The sequence below is a fragment of the Schistocerca gregaria genome, chromosome 7 (genome assembly GCF_023897955.1).
Source record: "Schistocerca gregaria isolate iqSchGreg1 chromosome 7, iqSchGreg1.2, whole genome shotgun sequence".
Taxonomy (NCBI): Eukaryota; Metazoa; Arthropoda; class Insecta; order Orthoptera; family Acrididae; genus Schistocerca; species Schistocerca gregaria.
Genome location: NC_064926.1, coordinates 30,199,185 through 30,216,957, shown reverse-complemented (window position 1 = coordinate 30,216,957; position 17,773 = coordinate 30,199,185).

Sequence of the window (17,773 nt, the reverse complement as noted above, 5' to 3'; positions counted from 1 at the left end):
AGTGACACATCGCTTCTGGCAGACTGGCCACAGTAAGAATAAGTGGCAGACTGGGTGAGCAATTGGGACGAGTAACTATGACTCTCTTAAGGTAGCCAATGCCTCGTTACTAGGGGTTTGGATTAAGAAATCTCGAATAACCCCTAGGAGGAGAAACGATGACACTTTTATGGTACACAAGTGGTGAATTATAGATTCTGGCAGACAAAAACTACACAAAACGTCGTAGATAGTGTGAGCAACTGGGAGGAAGAAGTATTGCACTATTAAGATAGCGACTTTTTCGTCACGAGAGGTATTGAATCAGAGAATACCAGTAACCTATGGAAGGAGTAACGATGAATCTCTTAAGATACACAACGAGTGACATATCGCTTCTGGCTGACTGGCCACAGTAAGAAAAAGTGGCAGACAGGGTGAGCAATTGTAACGAGTAACTATGATTCTCTTAAGGTAGCCAATGCCTCGTTACTAGGGGTTTGGATTAAGTAATCTCGAATAACCCCTAGGAGGAGAAACGACGACTCTTTTATGATACACAACTAGTGACATATCGCTTCTGGCAGACTGGCCACAGTAAGAACAAGTGGCAGACTGGGTGAGCAATTTGGACGAGTAACTATGACTCTCTTAAGGTAGCCAATGCCTCGTTACTAGGGGTTTGGATTAAGAAATCTCGAATAATCCCTAGGAGGTGAAACGATGACTCTTTTTTGATACACAACTAGTGACATATCGCATCTGGCAGACTGGCAAGTACACAAAAAGTAGTAAACTGTGTGAGCAACTGGGAGGAAGAAGTATGGCACTATTAAGAAAGCCAATGTTTCGTCACGAGAGGTATTGAATCAGAGAATACGAGTAACCTATGGAGGGAGTAACGATGAATCTCTTAAGATACACAACGAGTGACATATCGCTTCTGGCAGACTGGCCAAGCAATTGGGACGAGTAACTATGACTCTCTTAAGGTAGCCAATGCCTCGTTACTAGGGGTTTGGATTAAGAAATCTCGAATAACCCCTAGGAGGAGAAACGATGACTCTTTTATGATACACAACTAGTGACATATCTCTTCTGGCAGACTGGCAAGTACACAAAAAGTAGGAAACAGTGTGAGCAACTGGGAGGAAGAAGTATTGCACAATTAAGATAGCGACTTTTTCGTCACGAGAGGTATTGAATCAGAGAATACCAGTAACCTATGGAAGGAGTAACGATGAATCTCTTAAGATACACAACGAGTGACATATCGCTTCTGGCAGACTGGCCACAGTAAGAAAAAGTGGCAAACTGGGTGAGCAATTGGGACGAGTAACTATGACTCTCTTAAGGTAGCCAATGCCTCGTTACTAGGGGTTTGGATTAAGAAATCTCGAATAACCCCTAGGAGGAGAAACGTTGACTCCTTTATGATACACAACTAGTGAATTATAGTTTCTGGCAGACAAAAACTACACAAAAAGTAGTAGACTGTGTGAGCAACTGGGAGCAAGAAGTATTGCACTATTAAGATAGCGTCTTTTTCGTCACGAGAGGTATTGAATCAGAGAATACCAGTAACCTATGGAAGGAGTAACGATGAATCTCTTAAGATACACAACGAGTGACATATCGCTTCTGGCAGACTGGCCACAGTAAGAAAAAGTGGCAGACTGGGTGAGCAATTGGGACGAGTAACTATGACTCTCTTAAGGTAGCCAATGCCTCGTTACTAGGGGTTTGGATTAAGTAATCTCGAATAACCCCTAGGAGGAGAAACGATGACTCTTTTATGATACACAACTAGTGACATATCGCTTCTGGCAGATTGGCCACAGTAAGAACAAGTGGCAGACTGGGTGAGCAATTTGGACGAGTAACTATGACTCTCTTAAGGTAGCCAATGCCTCGTTACTAGGGGTTTGGATTAAGAAATCTCGAATAATCCCTAGGAGGTGAAACGATGACTCTTTTATGATACACAACTAGTGACATATCGCTTCTGGCAGACTGGCAAGTACACAAAAAGTAGGAAACAGTGTGAGCAACAGGGAGGAAGAAGTATTGCACTATTAAGATAGCGACTTTTTCGTCACGAGAGGTATTGAATCAGAGAATACGAGTAACCTATGGAGGGAGTAACGATGAATCTCTTAAGATACACAACGAGTGACACATCGCTTCTGGCAGACTGGCCACAGTAAGAATAAGTGGCAGACTGGGTGAGCAATTGGGACGAGTAACTATGACTCTCTTAAGGTAGCCAATGCCTCGTTACTAGGGGTTTGGATTAAGAAATCTCGAATAACCCCTAGGAGGAGAAACGATGACTCTTTTATGATACACAACTAGTGACATATCTCTTCTGGCAGACTGGCAAGTACACAAAAAGTAGGAAACAGTGTGAGCAACTGGGAGGAAGAAGTATTGCACAATTAAGATAGCGACTTTTTCGTCACGAGAGGTATTGAATCAGAGAATACCAGTAACCTATGGAAGGAGTAACGATGAATCTCTTAAGATACACAACGAGTGACATATCGCTTCTGGCAGACTGGCCACAGTAAGAAAAAGTGGCAAACTGGGTGAGCAATTGGGACGAGTAACTATGACTCTCTTAAGGTAGCCAATGCCTCGTTACTAGGGGTTTGGATTAAGAAATCTCGAATAACCCCTAGGAGGAGAAACGTTGACTCCTTTATGATACACAACTAGTGAATTATAGTTTCTGGCAGACAAAAACTACACAAAAAGTAGTAGACTGTGTGAGCAACTGGGAGCAAGAAGTATTGCACTATTAAGATAGCGTCTTTTTCGTCACGAGAGGTATTGAATCAGAGAATACCAGTAACCTATGGAAGGAGTAACGATGAATCTCTTAAGATACACAACGAGTGACATATCGCTTCTGGCAGACTGGCCACAGTAAGAAAAAGTGGCAGACTGGGTGAGCAATTGGGACGAGTAACTATGACTCTCTTAAGGTAGCCAATGCCTCGTTACTAGGGGTTGGATTAAGTAATCTCGAATAACCCCTAGGAGGAGAAACGATGTCTCTTTTATGATACACAACTAGTGACATATCGCTTCTGGCAGACTGGCCACAGTAAGAACAAGTGGCAGACTGGGTGAGCAATTTGGACGAGTAACTATGACTCTCTTAAGGTAGCCAATGCCTCGTTACTAGGGGTTTGGATTAAGTAATCTCGAATAACCCCTAGGAGGAGAAACGATGACTCTTTTATGATACACAACTAGTGACATATCGCTTCTGGCAGACTGGCCACAGTAAGAACAAGTGGCAGACTGGGTGAGCAATTTGGACGAGTAACTATGACTCTCTTAAGGTAGCCAATGCCTCGTTACTAGGGGTTTGGATTAAGAAATCTCGAATAATCCCTAGGAGGTGAAACGATGACTCTTTTATGATACACAACTAGTGACATATCGCTTCTGGCAGACTGGCAAGTACACAAAAAGTAGGAAACAGTGTGAGCAACTGGGACTACGAAGTATGGCACTATTAAGATAGCCAATGTTTCGTCACGAGAGGTATTGAATCAGAGAATACGAGTAACCTATGGAGGGAGTAACGATGAATCTCTTAAGATAGACAACGAGTGACACATCGCTTCTGGCAGACTGGCCACAGTAAGAATAAGTGGCAGACTGGGTGAGCAATTGGGACGAGTAACTATGACTCTCTTAAGGTAGCCAATGCCTCGTTACTAGGGGTTTGGATTAAGAAATCTCGAATAACCCCTAGGAGGAGAAACGATGACACTTTTATGGTACACAAGTGGTGAATTATAGATTCTGGCAGACAAAAACTACACAAAACGTCGTAGATAGTGTGAGCAACTGGGAGGAAGAAGTATTGCACTATTAAGATAGCGACTTTTTCGTCACGAGAGGTATTGAATCAGAGAATACCAGTAACCTATGGAAGGAGTAACGATGAATCTCTTAAGATACACAACGAGTGACATATCGCTTCTGGCTGACTGGCCACAGTAAGAAAAAGTGGCAGACAGGGTGAGCAATTGTAACGAGTAACTATGATTCTCTTAAGGTAGCCAATGCCTCGTTACTAGGGGTTTGGATTAAGTAATCTCGAATAACCCCTAGGAGGAGAAACGACGACTCTTTTATGATACACAACTAGTGACATATCGCTTCTGGCAGACTGGCCACAGTAAGAACAAGTGGCAGACTGGGTGAGCAATTTGGACGAGTAACTATGACTCTCTTAAGGTAGCCAATGCCTCGTTACTAGGGGTTTGGATTAAGAAATCTCGAATAATCCCTAGGAGGTGAAACGATGACTCTTTTTTGATACACAACTAGTGACATATCGCATCTGGCAGACTGGCAAGTACACAAAAAGTAGTAAACTGTGTGAGCAACTGGGAGGAAGAAGTATGGCACTATTAAGAAAGCCAATGTTTCGTCACGAGAGGTATTGAATCAGAGAATACGAGTAACCTATGGAGGGAGTAACGATGAATCTCTTAAGATACACAACGAGTGACATATCGCTTCTGGCAGACTGGCCAAGCAATTGGGACGAGTAACTATGACTCTCTTAAGGTAGCCAATGCCTCGTTACTAGGGGTTTGGATTAAGAAATCTCGAATAACCCCTAGGAGGAGAAACGATGACTCTTTTATGATACACAACTAGTGACATATCTCTTCTGGCAGACTGGCAAGTACACAAAAAGTAGGAAACAGTGTGAGCAACTGGGAGCAAGAAGTATTGCACTATTAAGATAGCGTCTTTTTCGTCACGAGAGGTATTGAATCAGAGAATACCAGTAACCTATGGAAGGAGTAACGATGAATCTCTTAAGATACACAACGAGTGACATATCGCTTCTGGCAGACTGGCCACAGTAAGAAAAAGTGGCAGACTGGGTGAGCAATTGGGACGAGTAACTATGACTCTCTTAAGGTAGCCAATGCCTCGTTACTAGGGGTTTGGATTAAGTAATCTCGAATAACCCCTAGGAGGAGAAACGATGACTCTTTTATGATACACAACTAGTGACATATCGCTTCTGGCAGATTGGCCACAGTAAGAACAAGTGGCAGACTGGGTGAGCAATTTGGACGAGTAACTATGACTCTCTTAAGGTAGCCAATGCCTCGTTACTAGGGGTTTGGATTAAGAAATCTCGAATAATCCCTAGGAGGTGAAACGATGACTCTTTTATGATACACAACTAGTGACATATCGCTTCTGGCAGACTGGCAAGTACACAAAAAGTAGGAAACAGTGTGAGCAACTGGGAGGAAGAAGTATTGCACTATTAAGATAGCGACTTTTTCGTCACGAGAGGTATTGAATCAGAGAATACGAGTAACCTATGGAGGGAGTAACGATGAATCTCTTAAGATACACAACGAGTGACACATCGCTTCTGGCAGACTGGCCACAGTAAGAATAAGTGGCAGACTGGGTGAGCAATTGGGACGAGTAACTATGACTCTCTTAAGGTAGCCAATGCCTCGTTACTAGGGGTTTGGATTAAGAAATCTCGAATAAACCCTAGGAGGAGAAACGATGACACTTTTATGATACACAAGTGGTGAATTATAGATTCTGGCAGACAAAAACTACACAAAACGTCGTAGATAGTGTGAGCAACTGGGAGGAAGAGGTATTGCCCTATTAAGATAGCGACTTTTTCGTCACGAGAGGTATTGAATCAGAGAATACCAGTAACCTATGGAAGGAGTAACGATGAATCTCTTAAGATACACAACGAGTGACATATCGCTTCTGGCTGACTGGCCACAGTAAGAAAAAGTGGCAGACAGGGTGAGCAATTGTAACGAGTAACTATGATTCTCTTAAGGTAGCCAATGCCTCGTTACTAGGCGTTTGGATTAAGTAATCTCGAATAACCCCTAGGAGGAGAAACGATGACTCTTTTATGATACACAACTAGTGACATATCGCTTCTGGCAGACTGGCCACAGTAAGAACAAGTGGCAGACTGGGTGAGCAATTTGGACGAGTAACAATGACTCTCTTAAGGTAGCCAATGCCTCGTTACTAGGGGTTTGGATTAAGAAATCTCGAATAATCCCTAGGAGGTGAAACGATGACTCTTTTTTGATACACAACTAGTGACATATCGCTTCTGGCAGACTGGCAAGTACACAAAAAGTAGTAAACTGTGTGAGCAACTGGGAGGAAGAAGTATGGCACTATTAAGAAAGCCAATGTTTCGTCACGAGAGGTATTGAATCAGAGAATACGAGTAACCTATGGAGGGAGTAACGATGAATCTCTTAAGATACACAACGAGTGACATATCGCTTCTGGCAGACTGGCCAAGCAATTGGGACGAGTAACTATGACTCTCTTAAGGTAGCCAATGCCTCGTTACTAGGGGTTTGGATTAAGAAATCTCGAATAACCCCTAGGAGGAGAAACGATGACTCTTTTATGATACACAACTAGTGACATATCTCTTCTGGCAGACTGGCAAGTACACAAAAAGTAGGAAACAGTGTGAGCAACTGGGAGGAAGAAGTATTGCACTATTAAGATAGCGACTTTTTCGTCACGAGAGGTATTGAATCAGAGAATACCAGTAACCTATGGAAGGAGTAACGATGAATCTCTTAAGATACACAACGAGTGACATATCGCTTCTGGCAGACTGGCCACAGTAAGAAAAAGTGGCAGACTGGGTGAGCAATTGGGACGAGCAACTATGACACTCTTAAGGTAGCCAATGCCAAGTTACTAGGGGTTTGGATTAAGAAATCTCGAATAACCCCTAGGAGGAGAAACGTTGACTCCTTTATGATACACAACTAGTGAATTATAGTTTCTGGCAGATAAAAACTACACAAAAAGTAGTAGACTGTGTGAGCAACTGGGAGCAAGAAGTATTGCACTATTAAGATAGCCCCTTTTTCGTCACGAGAGGTATTGAATCAGAGAATACCAGTAACCTATGGAAGGAGTAACGATGAATCTCTTAAGATACACAACGAGTGACATATCGCTTCTGGCAGACTGGCCACAGTAAGAAAATGTGGCAGACTGGGTGAGCAATTGGGACGAGCAACTATGACTCTCTTAAGGTAGCCAATGCCTCGTTACTAGGGGTTTGGATTAACAAATCTCGAATAACCCCTAGGAGGAGAAACGTTGACTCCTTTATGATACACAACTAGTGAATTATAGTTTCTGGCAGACAAAAACTACACAAAAAGTAGTAGACTGTGTGAGCAACTGGGAGCAAGAAGTATTGAACTATTAAGATAGCGCCTTTTTCGTCACGAGAGGTATTGAATCAGAGAATACCAGTAACCCATGGAAGGAGTAACGATGAATCTCTTAAGATACACAACGAGTGACATATCGCTTCTGGCAGACTGGCCACAGTAAGAAAAAGTGGCAGACTGGGTGAGCAATTGGGACGAGTAACTATGACTCTCTTAAGGTAGCCAATGCCTCGTTACTAGGGGTTTGGATTAAGTAATCTCGAATAACCCCTAGGAGGAGAAACGATGACTCTTTTATGATACACAACTAGTGACATATCGCTTCTGGCAGATTGGCCACAGTAAGAACAAGTGGCAGACTGGGTGAGCAATTTGGACGAGTAACTATGACTCTCTTAAGGTAGCCAATGCCTCGTTACTAGGGGTTTGGATTAAGAAATCTCGAATAATCCCTAGGAGGTGAAACGATGACTCTTTTATGATACACAACTAGTGACATATCGCTTCTGGCAGACTGGCAAGTACACAAAAAGTAGGAAACAGTGTGAGCAACTGGGAGGAAGAAGTATTGCACTATTAAGATAGCGACTTTTTCGTCACGAGAGGTATTGAATCAGAGAATACGAGTAACCTATGGAGGGAGTAACGATGAATCTCTTAAGATACACAACGAGTGACACATCGCTTCTGGCAGACTGGCCACAGTAAGAATAAGTGGCAGACTGGGTGAGCAATTGGGACGAGTAACTATGACTCTCTTAAGGTAGCCAATGCCTCGTTACTAGGGGTTTGGATTAAGAAATCTCGAATAAACCCTAGGAGGAGAAACGATGACACTTTTATGATACACAAGTGGTGAATTATAGATTCTGGCAGACAAAAACTACACAAAACGTCGTAGATAGTGTGAGCAACTGGGAGGAAGAGGTATTGCCCTATTAAGATAGCGACTTTTTCGTCACGAGAGGTATTGAATCAGAGAATACCAGTAACCTATGGAAGGAGTAACGATGAATCTCTTAAGATACACAACGAGTGACATATCGCTTCTGGCTGACTGGCCACAGTAAGAAAAAGTGGCAGACAGGGTGAGCAATTGTAACGAGTAACTATGATTCTCTTAAGGTAGCCAATGCCTCGTTACTAGGCGTTTGGATTAAGTAATCTCGAATAACCCCTAGGAGGAGAAACGATGACTCTTTTATGATACACAACTAGTGACATATCGCTTCTGGCAGACTGGCCACAGTAAGAACAAGTGGCAGACTGGGTGAGCAATTTGGACGAGTAACAATGACTCTCTTAAGGTAGCCAATGCCTCGTTACTAGGGGTTTGGATTAAGAAATCTCGAATAATCCCTAGGAGGTGAAACGATGACTCTTTTTTGATACACAACTAGTGACATATCGCTTCTGGCAGACTGGCAAGTACACAAAAAGTAGTAAACTGTGTGAGCAACTGGGAGGAAGAAGTATGGCACTATTAAGAAAGCCAATGTTTCGTCACGAGAGGTATTGAATCAGAGAATACGAGTAACCTATGGAGGGAGTAACGATGAATCTCTTAAGATACACAACGAGTGACATATCGCTTCTGGCAGACTGGCCAAGCAATTGGGACGAGTAACTATGACTCTCTTAAGGTAGCCAATGCCTCGTTACTAGGGGTTTGGATTAAGAAATCTCGAATAACCCCTAGGAGGAGAAACGATGACTCTTTTATGATACACAACTAGTGACATATCTCTTCTGGCAGACTGGCAAGTACACAAAAAGTAGGAAACAGTGTGAGCAACTGGGAGGAAGAAGTATTGCACTATTAAGATAGCGACTTTTTCGTCACGAGAGGTATTGAATCAGAGAATACCAGTAACCTATGGAAGGAGTAACGATGAATCTCTTAAGATACACAACGAGTGACATATCGCTTCTGGCAGACTGGCCACAGTAAGAAAAAGTGGCAGACTGGGTGAGCAATTGGGACGAGCAACTATGACACTCTTAAGGTAGCCAATGCCAAGTTACTAGGGGTTTGGATTAAGAAATCTCGAATAACCCCTAGGAGGAGAAACGTTGACTCCTTTATGATACACAACTAGTGAATTATAGTTTCTGGCAGATAAAAACTACACAAAAAGTAGTAGACTGTGTGAGCAACTGGGAGCAAGAAGTATTGCACTATTAAGATAGCCCCTTTTTCGTCACGAGAGGTATTGAATCAGAGAATACCAGTAACCTATGGAAGGAGTAACGATGAATCTCTTAAGATACACAACGAGTGACATATCGCTTCTGGCAGACTGGCCACAGTAAGAAAATGTGGCAGACTGGGTGAGCAATTGGGACGAGCAACTATGACTCTCTTAAGGTAGCCAATGCATCGTTACTAGGGGTTTGGATTAACAAATCTCGAATAACCCCTAGGAGGAGAAACGTTGACTCCTTTATGATACACAACTAGAGAATTATAGTTTCTGGCAGACAAAAACTACACAAAAAGTAGTAGACTGTGTGAGCAACTGGGAGCAAGAAGTATTGAACTATTAAGATAGCGCCTTTTTCGTCACGAGAGGTATTGAATCAGAGAATACCAGTAACCCATGGAAGGAGTAACGATGAATCTCTTAAGATACACAACGAGTGACATATCGCTTCTGGCAGACTGGCCACAGTAAGAAAAAGTGGCAGACTGGGTGAGCAATTGGGACGAGTAACTATGACTCTCTTAAGGTAGCCAATGCCTCGTTACTAGGGGTTTGGATTAAGAAATCTCGAATAACCCCTAGGAGGAGAAACGTTGACTCTTTTATGGTACACAACTAGTGAATTATAGTTTCTGGCAGACAAAAGCTACACAAAAAGTAGTAGACTGTGTGAGCAACTGGGAGGATGAAGTATTGCACTATTAAGATAGCGACTTTTTCGTCACGAGAGGTATTGAATCAGAGAATACCAGTAACCTATGGAAGGAGTAACGATGAATATCTTAAGATACACAACGAGTGACATATCGCTTCTGGCAGACTGGCCACAGTAAGAAAAATTGGCAGACTGGGTGAGCAATGGGGACGAGTAACTATGACTCTCTTAAGGTACCCAATGACTCGTTACTAGGGGTTTGGATTAAGGAATCTCGGATAACCCCTAGGAGGAGAAACGATGACTCTTTTATGATACACAACTAGTGACATATCGCTTCTGGCAGACTGGCAAGTACACAAAAAGTAGAAAACAGTGTGAGCAACTGGGACTAAGAAGTATGGCACTATTAAGAAAGCCAATGTTTCGTCACGAGAGGTATTGAATCAGAGAATACGAGTAACCTATGGAGTGAGTAACGATGAATCTCTTAAGATACACAACGAGTGACACATCGCTTCTGGCAGACTGGCCACAGTAAGAATAAGTGGCAGACTGGGTGAGCAATTGGGACGAGTAACTATGAATCTCTTAAGGTAGCCAATGCCTTGTTACTAGGGGTTTGGATTAAGGAATCTCGAATAACCCCTAGGAGGAGAAACGATGACACTTTTATGATACACAAGTAGTGAATTATAGTTTCAGGCAGACAAAAACTACACAAAACGTCGTAGATAGTGTGAGCAACTGGGAGGAAGAAGTATTGCACTATTAAGATAGCGACTTTTTCGTCACGAGAGGTATTGAATCAGAGAATACCAGTAACCTATGGAAGGAGTAACGATGAATCTCTTAAGATACACAACGAGTGACATATCGCTTCTGGCTGACTGGCCACAGTAAGAAAAAGTGGCAGACAGGGTGAGCAATTGTAACGAGTAACTATGACTCTCTTAAGGTAGCCAATGCCTCGTTACTAAGGGTTTGGATTAAGTAATCTCGAATAACCCCTAGGAGGAGAAACGATGACTCTTTTATGATACACAACTAGTGACATATCGCTTCTGGCAGACTGGCCACAGTAAGAACAAGTGGCAGACTGGGTGAGCAATTTGGACGAGTAACTATGACTCTCTTAAGGTAGCCAATGCCTCGTTACTAGGGGTTTGGATTAAGAAATCTCGAATAATCCCTAGGAGGTGAAACGATGACTCTTTTTTGATACACAACTAGTGACATATCGCTTCTGGCAGACTGGCAAGTACACAAAAAGTAGTAAACTGTGTGAGCAACTGGGAGGAAGAAGTATGGCACTATTAAGAAAGCCAATGTTTCGTCACGAGAGGTATTGAATCAGAGAATACGAGTAACCTATTGAGGGAGTAACGATGAATCTCTTAAGATACACAACGAGTGACATATCGCTTCTGGCAGACTGGCCACAGTAAGAAAAAGTGGCAGACTGGGTGAGCAATTGGGACGAGTAACTATGACTCTCTTAAGGTAGCCAATGCCTCGTTACTAGGGGTTTGGATTAAGAAATCTCGAATAACCCCTAGGAGGAGAAACGATGACTCTTTTATGATACACAACTAGTGACATATCTCTTCTGGCAGACTGGCAAGTACACAAAAAGTAGGAAACAGTGTGAGCAACTGGGAGGAAGAAGTATTGCACTATTAAGATAGCGACTTTTTCGTCACGAGAGGTATTGAATCAGAGAATACCAGTAATCTATGGAAGGAGTAACGATGAATCTCTTAAGATACACAACGAGTGACATATCGCTTCTGGCAGACTGGCCACAGTAAGAAAAAGTGGCAGACTGGGTGAGCAATTGGGACGAGCAACTATGACTCTCTTAAGGTAGCCAATGCCTCGTTACTAGGGGTTTGGATTAAGAAATCTCGAATAACCCCTAGGAGGAGAAACGTTGACTCCTTTATGATACACAACTAGTGAATTATAGTTTCTGGCAGATAAAAACTACACAAAAAGTAGTAGACTGTGTGAGCAACTGGGAGCAAGAAGTATTGCACTATTAAGATAGCCCCTTTTTCGTCACGATAGGTATTGAATCAGAGAATACCAGTAACCTATGGAAGGAGTAACGATGAATCTCTTAAGATACACAACGAGTGACATATCGCTTCTGGCAGACTGGCCACAGTAAGAAAAAGTGGCAGACTGGGTGAGCAATTGGGACGAGCAACTATGACTCTCTTAAGGTAGCCAATGCCTCGTTACTAGGGGTTTGGATTAACAAATCTCGAATAACCCCTAGGAGGAGAAACGTTGACTCCTTTATGATACACAACTAGTGAATTATAGTTTCTGGCAGACAAAAACTACACAAAAAGTAGTAGACTGTGTGAGCAACTGGGAGAAAGAAGTATTGCACTATTAAGATAGCGCCTTTTTCGTCACGAGAGGTATTGAATCAGAGAATACCAGTAACCTATGGAAGGAGTAACGATGAATCTCTTAAGATACACAACGAGTGACATATCGCTTCTGGCAGACTGGCCACAGTAAGAAAAAGTGGCAGACTGGGTGAGCAATTGGGACGAGTAACTATGACGCTCTTAAGGTAGCCAATGCCTCGTTACTAGGGGTTTGGATTAAGAAATCTCGAATAACCCCTAGGAGGAGAAACGTTGACTCTTTTATGGTACACAACTAGTGAATTATAGTTTCTGGCAGACAAAAACTACACAAAAAGTAGTAGACTGTGTGAGCAACTGGGAGCAAGAAGTATTGCACTATTAAGATAGCCCCTTTTTCGTCACGAGAGGTATTGAATCAGAGAATACCAGTAACCTATGGAAGGAGTAACGATGAATATCTTAAGATACACAACGAGTGACATATCGCTTCTGGCAGACTGGCCACAGTAAGAAAAAGTGGCAGACTGAGTGAGCAATTGGGACGAGTAACTATGACTCTCTTAAGGTAGCCAATGCCTCGTTACTAGGGGTTTGGATTAAGTAATCTCGAATAACCCCTAGGAGGAGAAACGATGACTCTTTTATGATACACAACTAGTGACGTATCGCTTCTGGCAGACTGGCCACAGTAAGAACAAGTGGCAGACTGGGTGAGCAATTGGGACGAGCAACTATGACTCTCTTAAGGTAGCCAATGCCTCGTTACTAGGGGTTTGGATTAAGAAATCTCGAATAACCCCTAGGAGGAGAAACGTTGACTCCTTTATGATACACAACTAGTGAATTATAGTTTCTGGCAGATAAAAACTACACAAAAAGTAGTAGACTGTGTGAGCAACTGGGAGCAAGAAGTATTGCACTATTAAGATAGCCCCTTTTTCGTCACGAGAGGTATTGAATCAGAGAATACCAGTAACCTATGGAAGGAGTAACGATGAATATCTTAAGATACACAACGAGTGACATATCGCTTCTGGCAGACTGGCCACAGTAAGAAAAAGTGGCAGACTGAGTGAGCAATTGGGACGAGTAACTATGACTCTCTTAAGGTAGCCAATGCCTCGTTACTAGGGGTTTGGATTAAGTAATCTCGAATAACCCCTAGGAGGAGAAACGATGACTCTTTTATGATACACAACTAGTGACGTATCGCTTCTGGCAGACTGGCCACAGTAAGAACAAGTGGCAGACTGGGTGAGCAATTGGGACGAGTAACTATGACACTCTTAAGGTAGCCAATGCCTCGTTACTAGGGGTTTGGATTAAGAAATCTCGAATAATCCCTAGGAGGTGAAACGATGACTCTTTTTTGTTACACAACTAGTGACATATCGCTTCTGGCAGACTGGCAAGTAAACAAAAAGTAGTAAACTGTGTGAGCAACTGGGAGGAAGAAGTATGGCACTATTAAGAAAGCCAATGTTTCGTCACGAGAGGTATTGAATCAGAGAATACGAGTAACCTATGGAGGGAGTAACGATGAATCTCTTGAGATACACAACGAGTGACATATCGCTTCTGGCAGACTTCCCACAGTAAGAAAAAGTGGCAGACTGGGTGAGCAATTGGGACGAGTAACTATGACTCTCTTAAGGTAGCCAATGCCTCGTTACTAGGGGTTTGGATTAAGAAATCTCGAATAACCCCTAGGAGGAGAAACGATGACTCTTTTATGATACACAACTAGTGACATATCTCTTCTGGCAGACTGGCAAGTACACAAAAAGTAGGAAACAGTGTGAGCAACTGGGAGGAAGAAGTATTGCACTATTACGATAGCGACTTTTTCGTCACGAGAGGTATTGAATCAGAGAATACCAGTAATCTATGGAAGGAGTAACGATGAATCTCTTAAGATACACAACGAGTGACATATCGCTTCTGGCAGACTGGCCACAGTAAGAAATAGTGGCAAACTGGGTGAGCAATTGGGACGAGCAACTATGACTCTCTTAAGGTAGCCAATGCCTCGTTACTAGGGGTTTGGATTAAGAAATCTCGAATAACCCCTAGGAGGAGAAACGTTGACTCCTTTATGATACACAACTAGTGAATTATAGTTTCTGGCAGACAAAAACTACACAAAAAGTAGTAGACTGTGTGAGCAACTGGGAGCAAGAAGTATTGCACTATTAAGATAGCGCCTTTTTCGTCACGAGAGGTATTGAATCAGAGAATACCAGTAACCTATGGAAGGGGTAACGATGAATCTCTTAAGATACACAACGAGTGACATATCGCTTCTGGCAGACTGGCCACAGTAAGAAAAAGTGGCAGACTGGGTGAGCAATTGGGACGAGTAACTATGACTCTCTTAAGGTAGCCAATGCCTCGTTACTAGGGGTTTGGATTAAGTAATCTCGAATAACCCCTAGGAGGAGAAACGATGACTCTTTTATGATACACAACTAGTGACATATCGCTTCTGGCAGACTGGCCACAGTAAGAACAAGTGGCAGACTGGGTGAGCAATTTGGACGAGTAACTATGACTCTCTTAAGGTAGCCAATGCCTCGTTACTAGGGGTTTGGATTAAGAAATCTCGAATAATCCCTAGGAGGTGAAACGATGACTCTTTTATGATACACAACTAGTGACATATCGCTTCTGGCAGACTGGCAAGTACACAAAAAGTAGGAAACAGTGTGAGCAACTGGGACTACGAAGTATGGCACTATTAAGATAGCCAATGTTTCGTCACGAGAGGTATTGAATCAGAGAATACGAGTAACCTATGGAGGGAGTAACGATGAATCTCTTAAGATAGACAACGAGTGACACATCGCTTCTGGCAGACTGGCCACAGTAAGAATAAGTGGCAGACTGGGTGAGCAATTGGGACGAGTAACTATGACTCTCTTAAGGTAGCCAATGCCTCGTTACTAGGGGTTTGGATTAAGAAATCTCGAATAACCCCTAGGAGGAGAAACGATGACACTTTTATGGTACACAAGTGGTGAATTATAGATTCTGGCAGACAAAAACTACACAAAACGTCGTAGATAGTGTGAGCAACTGGGAGGAAGAAGTATTGCACTATTAAGATAGCGACTTTTTCGTCACGAGAGGTATTGAATCAGAGAATACCAGTAACCTATGGAAGGAGTAACGATGAATCTCTTAAGATACACAACGAGTGACATATCGCTTCTGGCTGACTGGCCACAGTAAGAAAAAGTGGCAGACAGGGTGAGCAATTGTAACGAGTAACTATGATTCTCTTAAGGTAGCCAATGCCTCGTTACTAGGGGTTTGGATTAAGTAATCTCGAATAACCCCTAGGAGGAGAAACGACGACTCTTTTATGATACACAACTAGTGACATATCGCTTCTGGCAGACTGGCCACAGTAAGAACAAGTGGCAGACTGGGTGAGCAATTTGGACGAGTAACTATGACTCTCTTAAGGTAGCCAATGCCTCGTTACTAGGGGTTTGGATTAAGAAATCTCGAATAATCCCTAGGAGGTGAAACGATGACTCTTTTTTGATACACAACTAGTGACATATCGCATCTGGCAGACTGGCAAGTACACAAAAAGTAGTAAACTGTGTGAGCAACTGGGAGGAAGAAGTATGGCACTATTAAGAAAGCCAATGTTTCGTCACGAGAGGTATTGAATCAGAGAATACGAGTAACCTATGGAGGGAGTAACGATGAATCTCTTAAGATACACAACGAGTGACATATCGCTTCTGGCAGACTGGCCAAGCAATTGGGACGAGTAACTATGACTCTCTTAAGGTAGCCAATGCCTCGTTACTAGGGGTTTGGATTAAGAAATCTCGAATAACCCCTAGGAGGAGAAACGATGACTCTTTTATGATACACAACTAGTGACATATCTCTTCTGGCAGACTGGCAAGTACACAAAAAGTAGGAAACAGTGTGAGCAACTGGGAGGAAGAAGTATTGCACAATTAAGATAGCGACTTTTTCGTCACGAGAGGTATTGAATCAGAGAATACCAGTAACCTATGGAAGGAGTAACGATGAATCTCTTAAGATACACAACGAGTGACATATCGCTTCTGGCAGACTGGCCACAGTAAGAAAAAGTGGCAAACTGGGTGAGCAATTGGGACGAGTAACTATGACTCTCTTAAGGTAGCCAATGCCTCGTTACTAGGGGTTTGGATTAAGAAATCTCGAATAACCCCTAGGAGGAGAAACGTTGACTCCTTTATGATACACAACTAGTGAATTATAGTTTCTGGCAGACAAAAACTACACAAAAAGTAGTAGACTGTGTGAGCAACTGGGAGCAAGAAGTATTGCACTATTAAGATAGCGTCTTTTTCGTCACGAGAGGTATTGAATCAGAGAATACCAGTAACCTATGGAAGGAGTAACGATGAATCTCTTAAGATACACAACGAGTGACATATCGCTTCTGGCAGACTGGCCACAGTAAGAAAAAGTGGCAGACTGGGTGAGCAATTGGGACGAGTAACTATGACTCTCTTAAGGTAGCCAATGCCTCGTTACTAGGGGTTTGGATTAAGTAATCTCGAATAACCCCTAGGAGGAGAAACGATGACTCTTTTATGATACACAACTAGTGACATATCGCTTCTGGCAGACTGGCCACAGTAAGAACAAGTGGCAGACTGGGTGAGCAATTTGGACGAGTAACTATGACTCTCTTAAGGTAGCCAATGCCTCGTTACTAGGGGTTTGGATTAAGAAATCTCGAATAATCCCTAGGAGGTGAAACGATGACTCTTTTATGATACACAACTAGTGACATATCGCTTCTGGCAGACTGGCAAGTACACAAAAAATAGGAAACAGTGTGAGCAACTGGGAGGAAGAAGTATTGCACTATTAAGATAGCGACTTTTTCGTCACGAGAGGTATTGAATCAGAGAATACGAGTAACCTATGGAGGGAGTAACGATGAATCTCTTAAGATACACAACGAGTGACACATCGCTTCTGGCAGACTGGCCACAGTAAGAATAAGTGGCAGACTGGGTGAGCAATTGGGACGAGTAACTATGACTCTCTTAAGGTAGCCAATGCCTCGTTACTAGGGGTTTGGATTAAGAAATCTCGAATAAACCCTAGGAGGAGAAACGATGACACTTTTATGATACACAAGTGGTGAATTATAGATTCTGGCAGACAAAAACTACACAAAACGTCGTAGATAGTGTGAGCAACTGGGAGGAAGAGGTATTGCCCTATTAAGATAGCGACTTTTTCGTCACGAGAGGTATTGAATCAGAGAATACC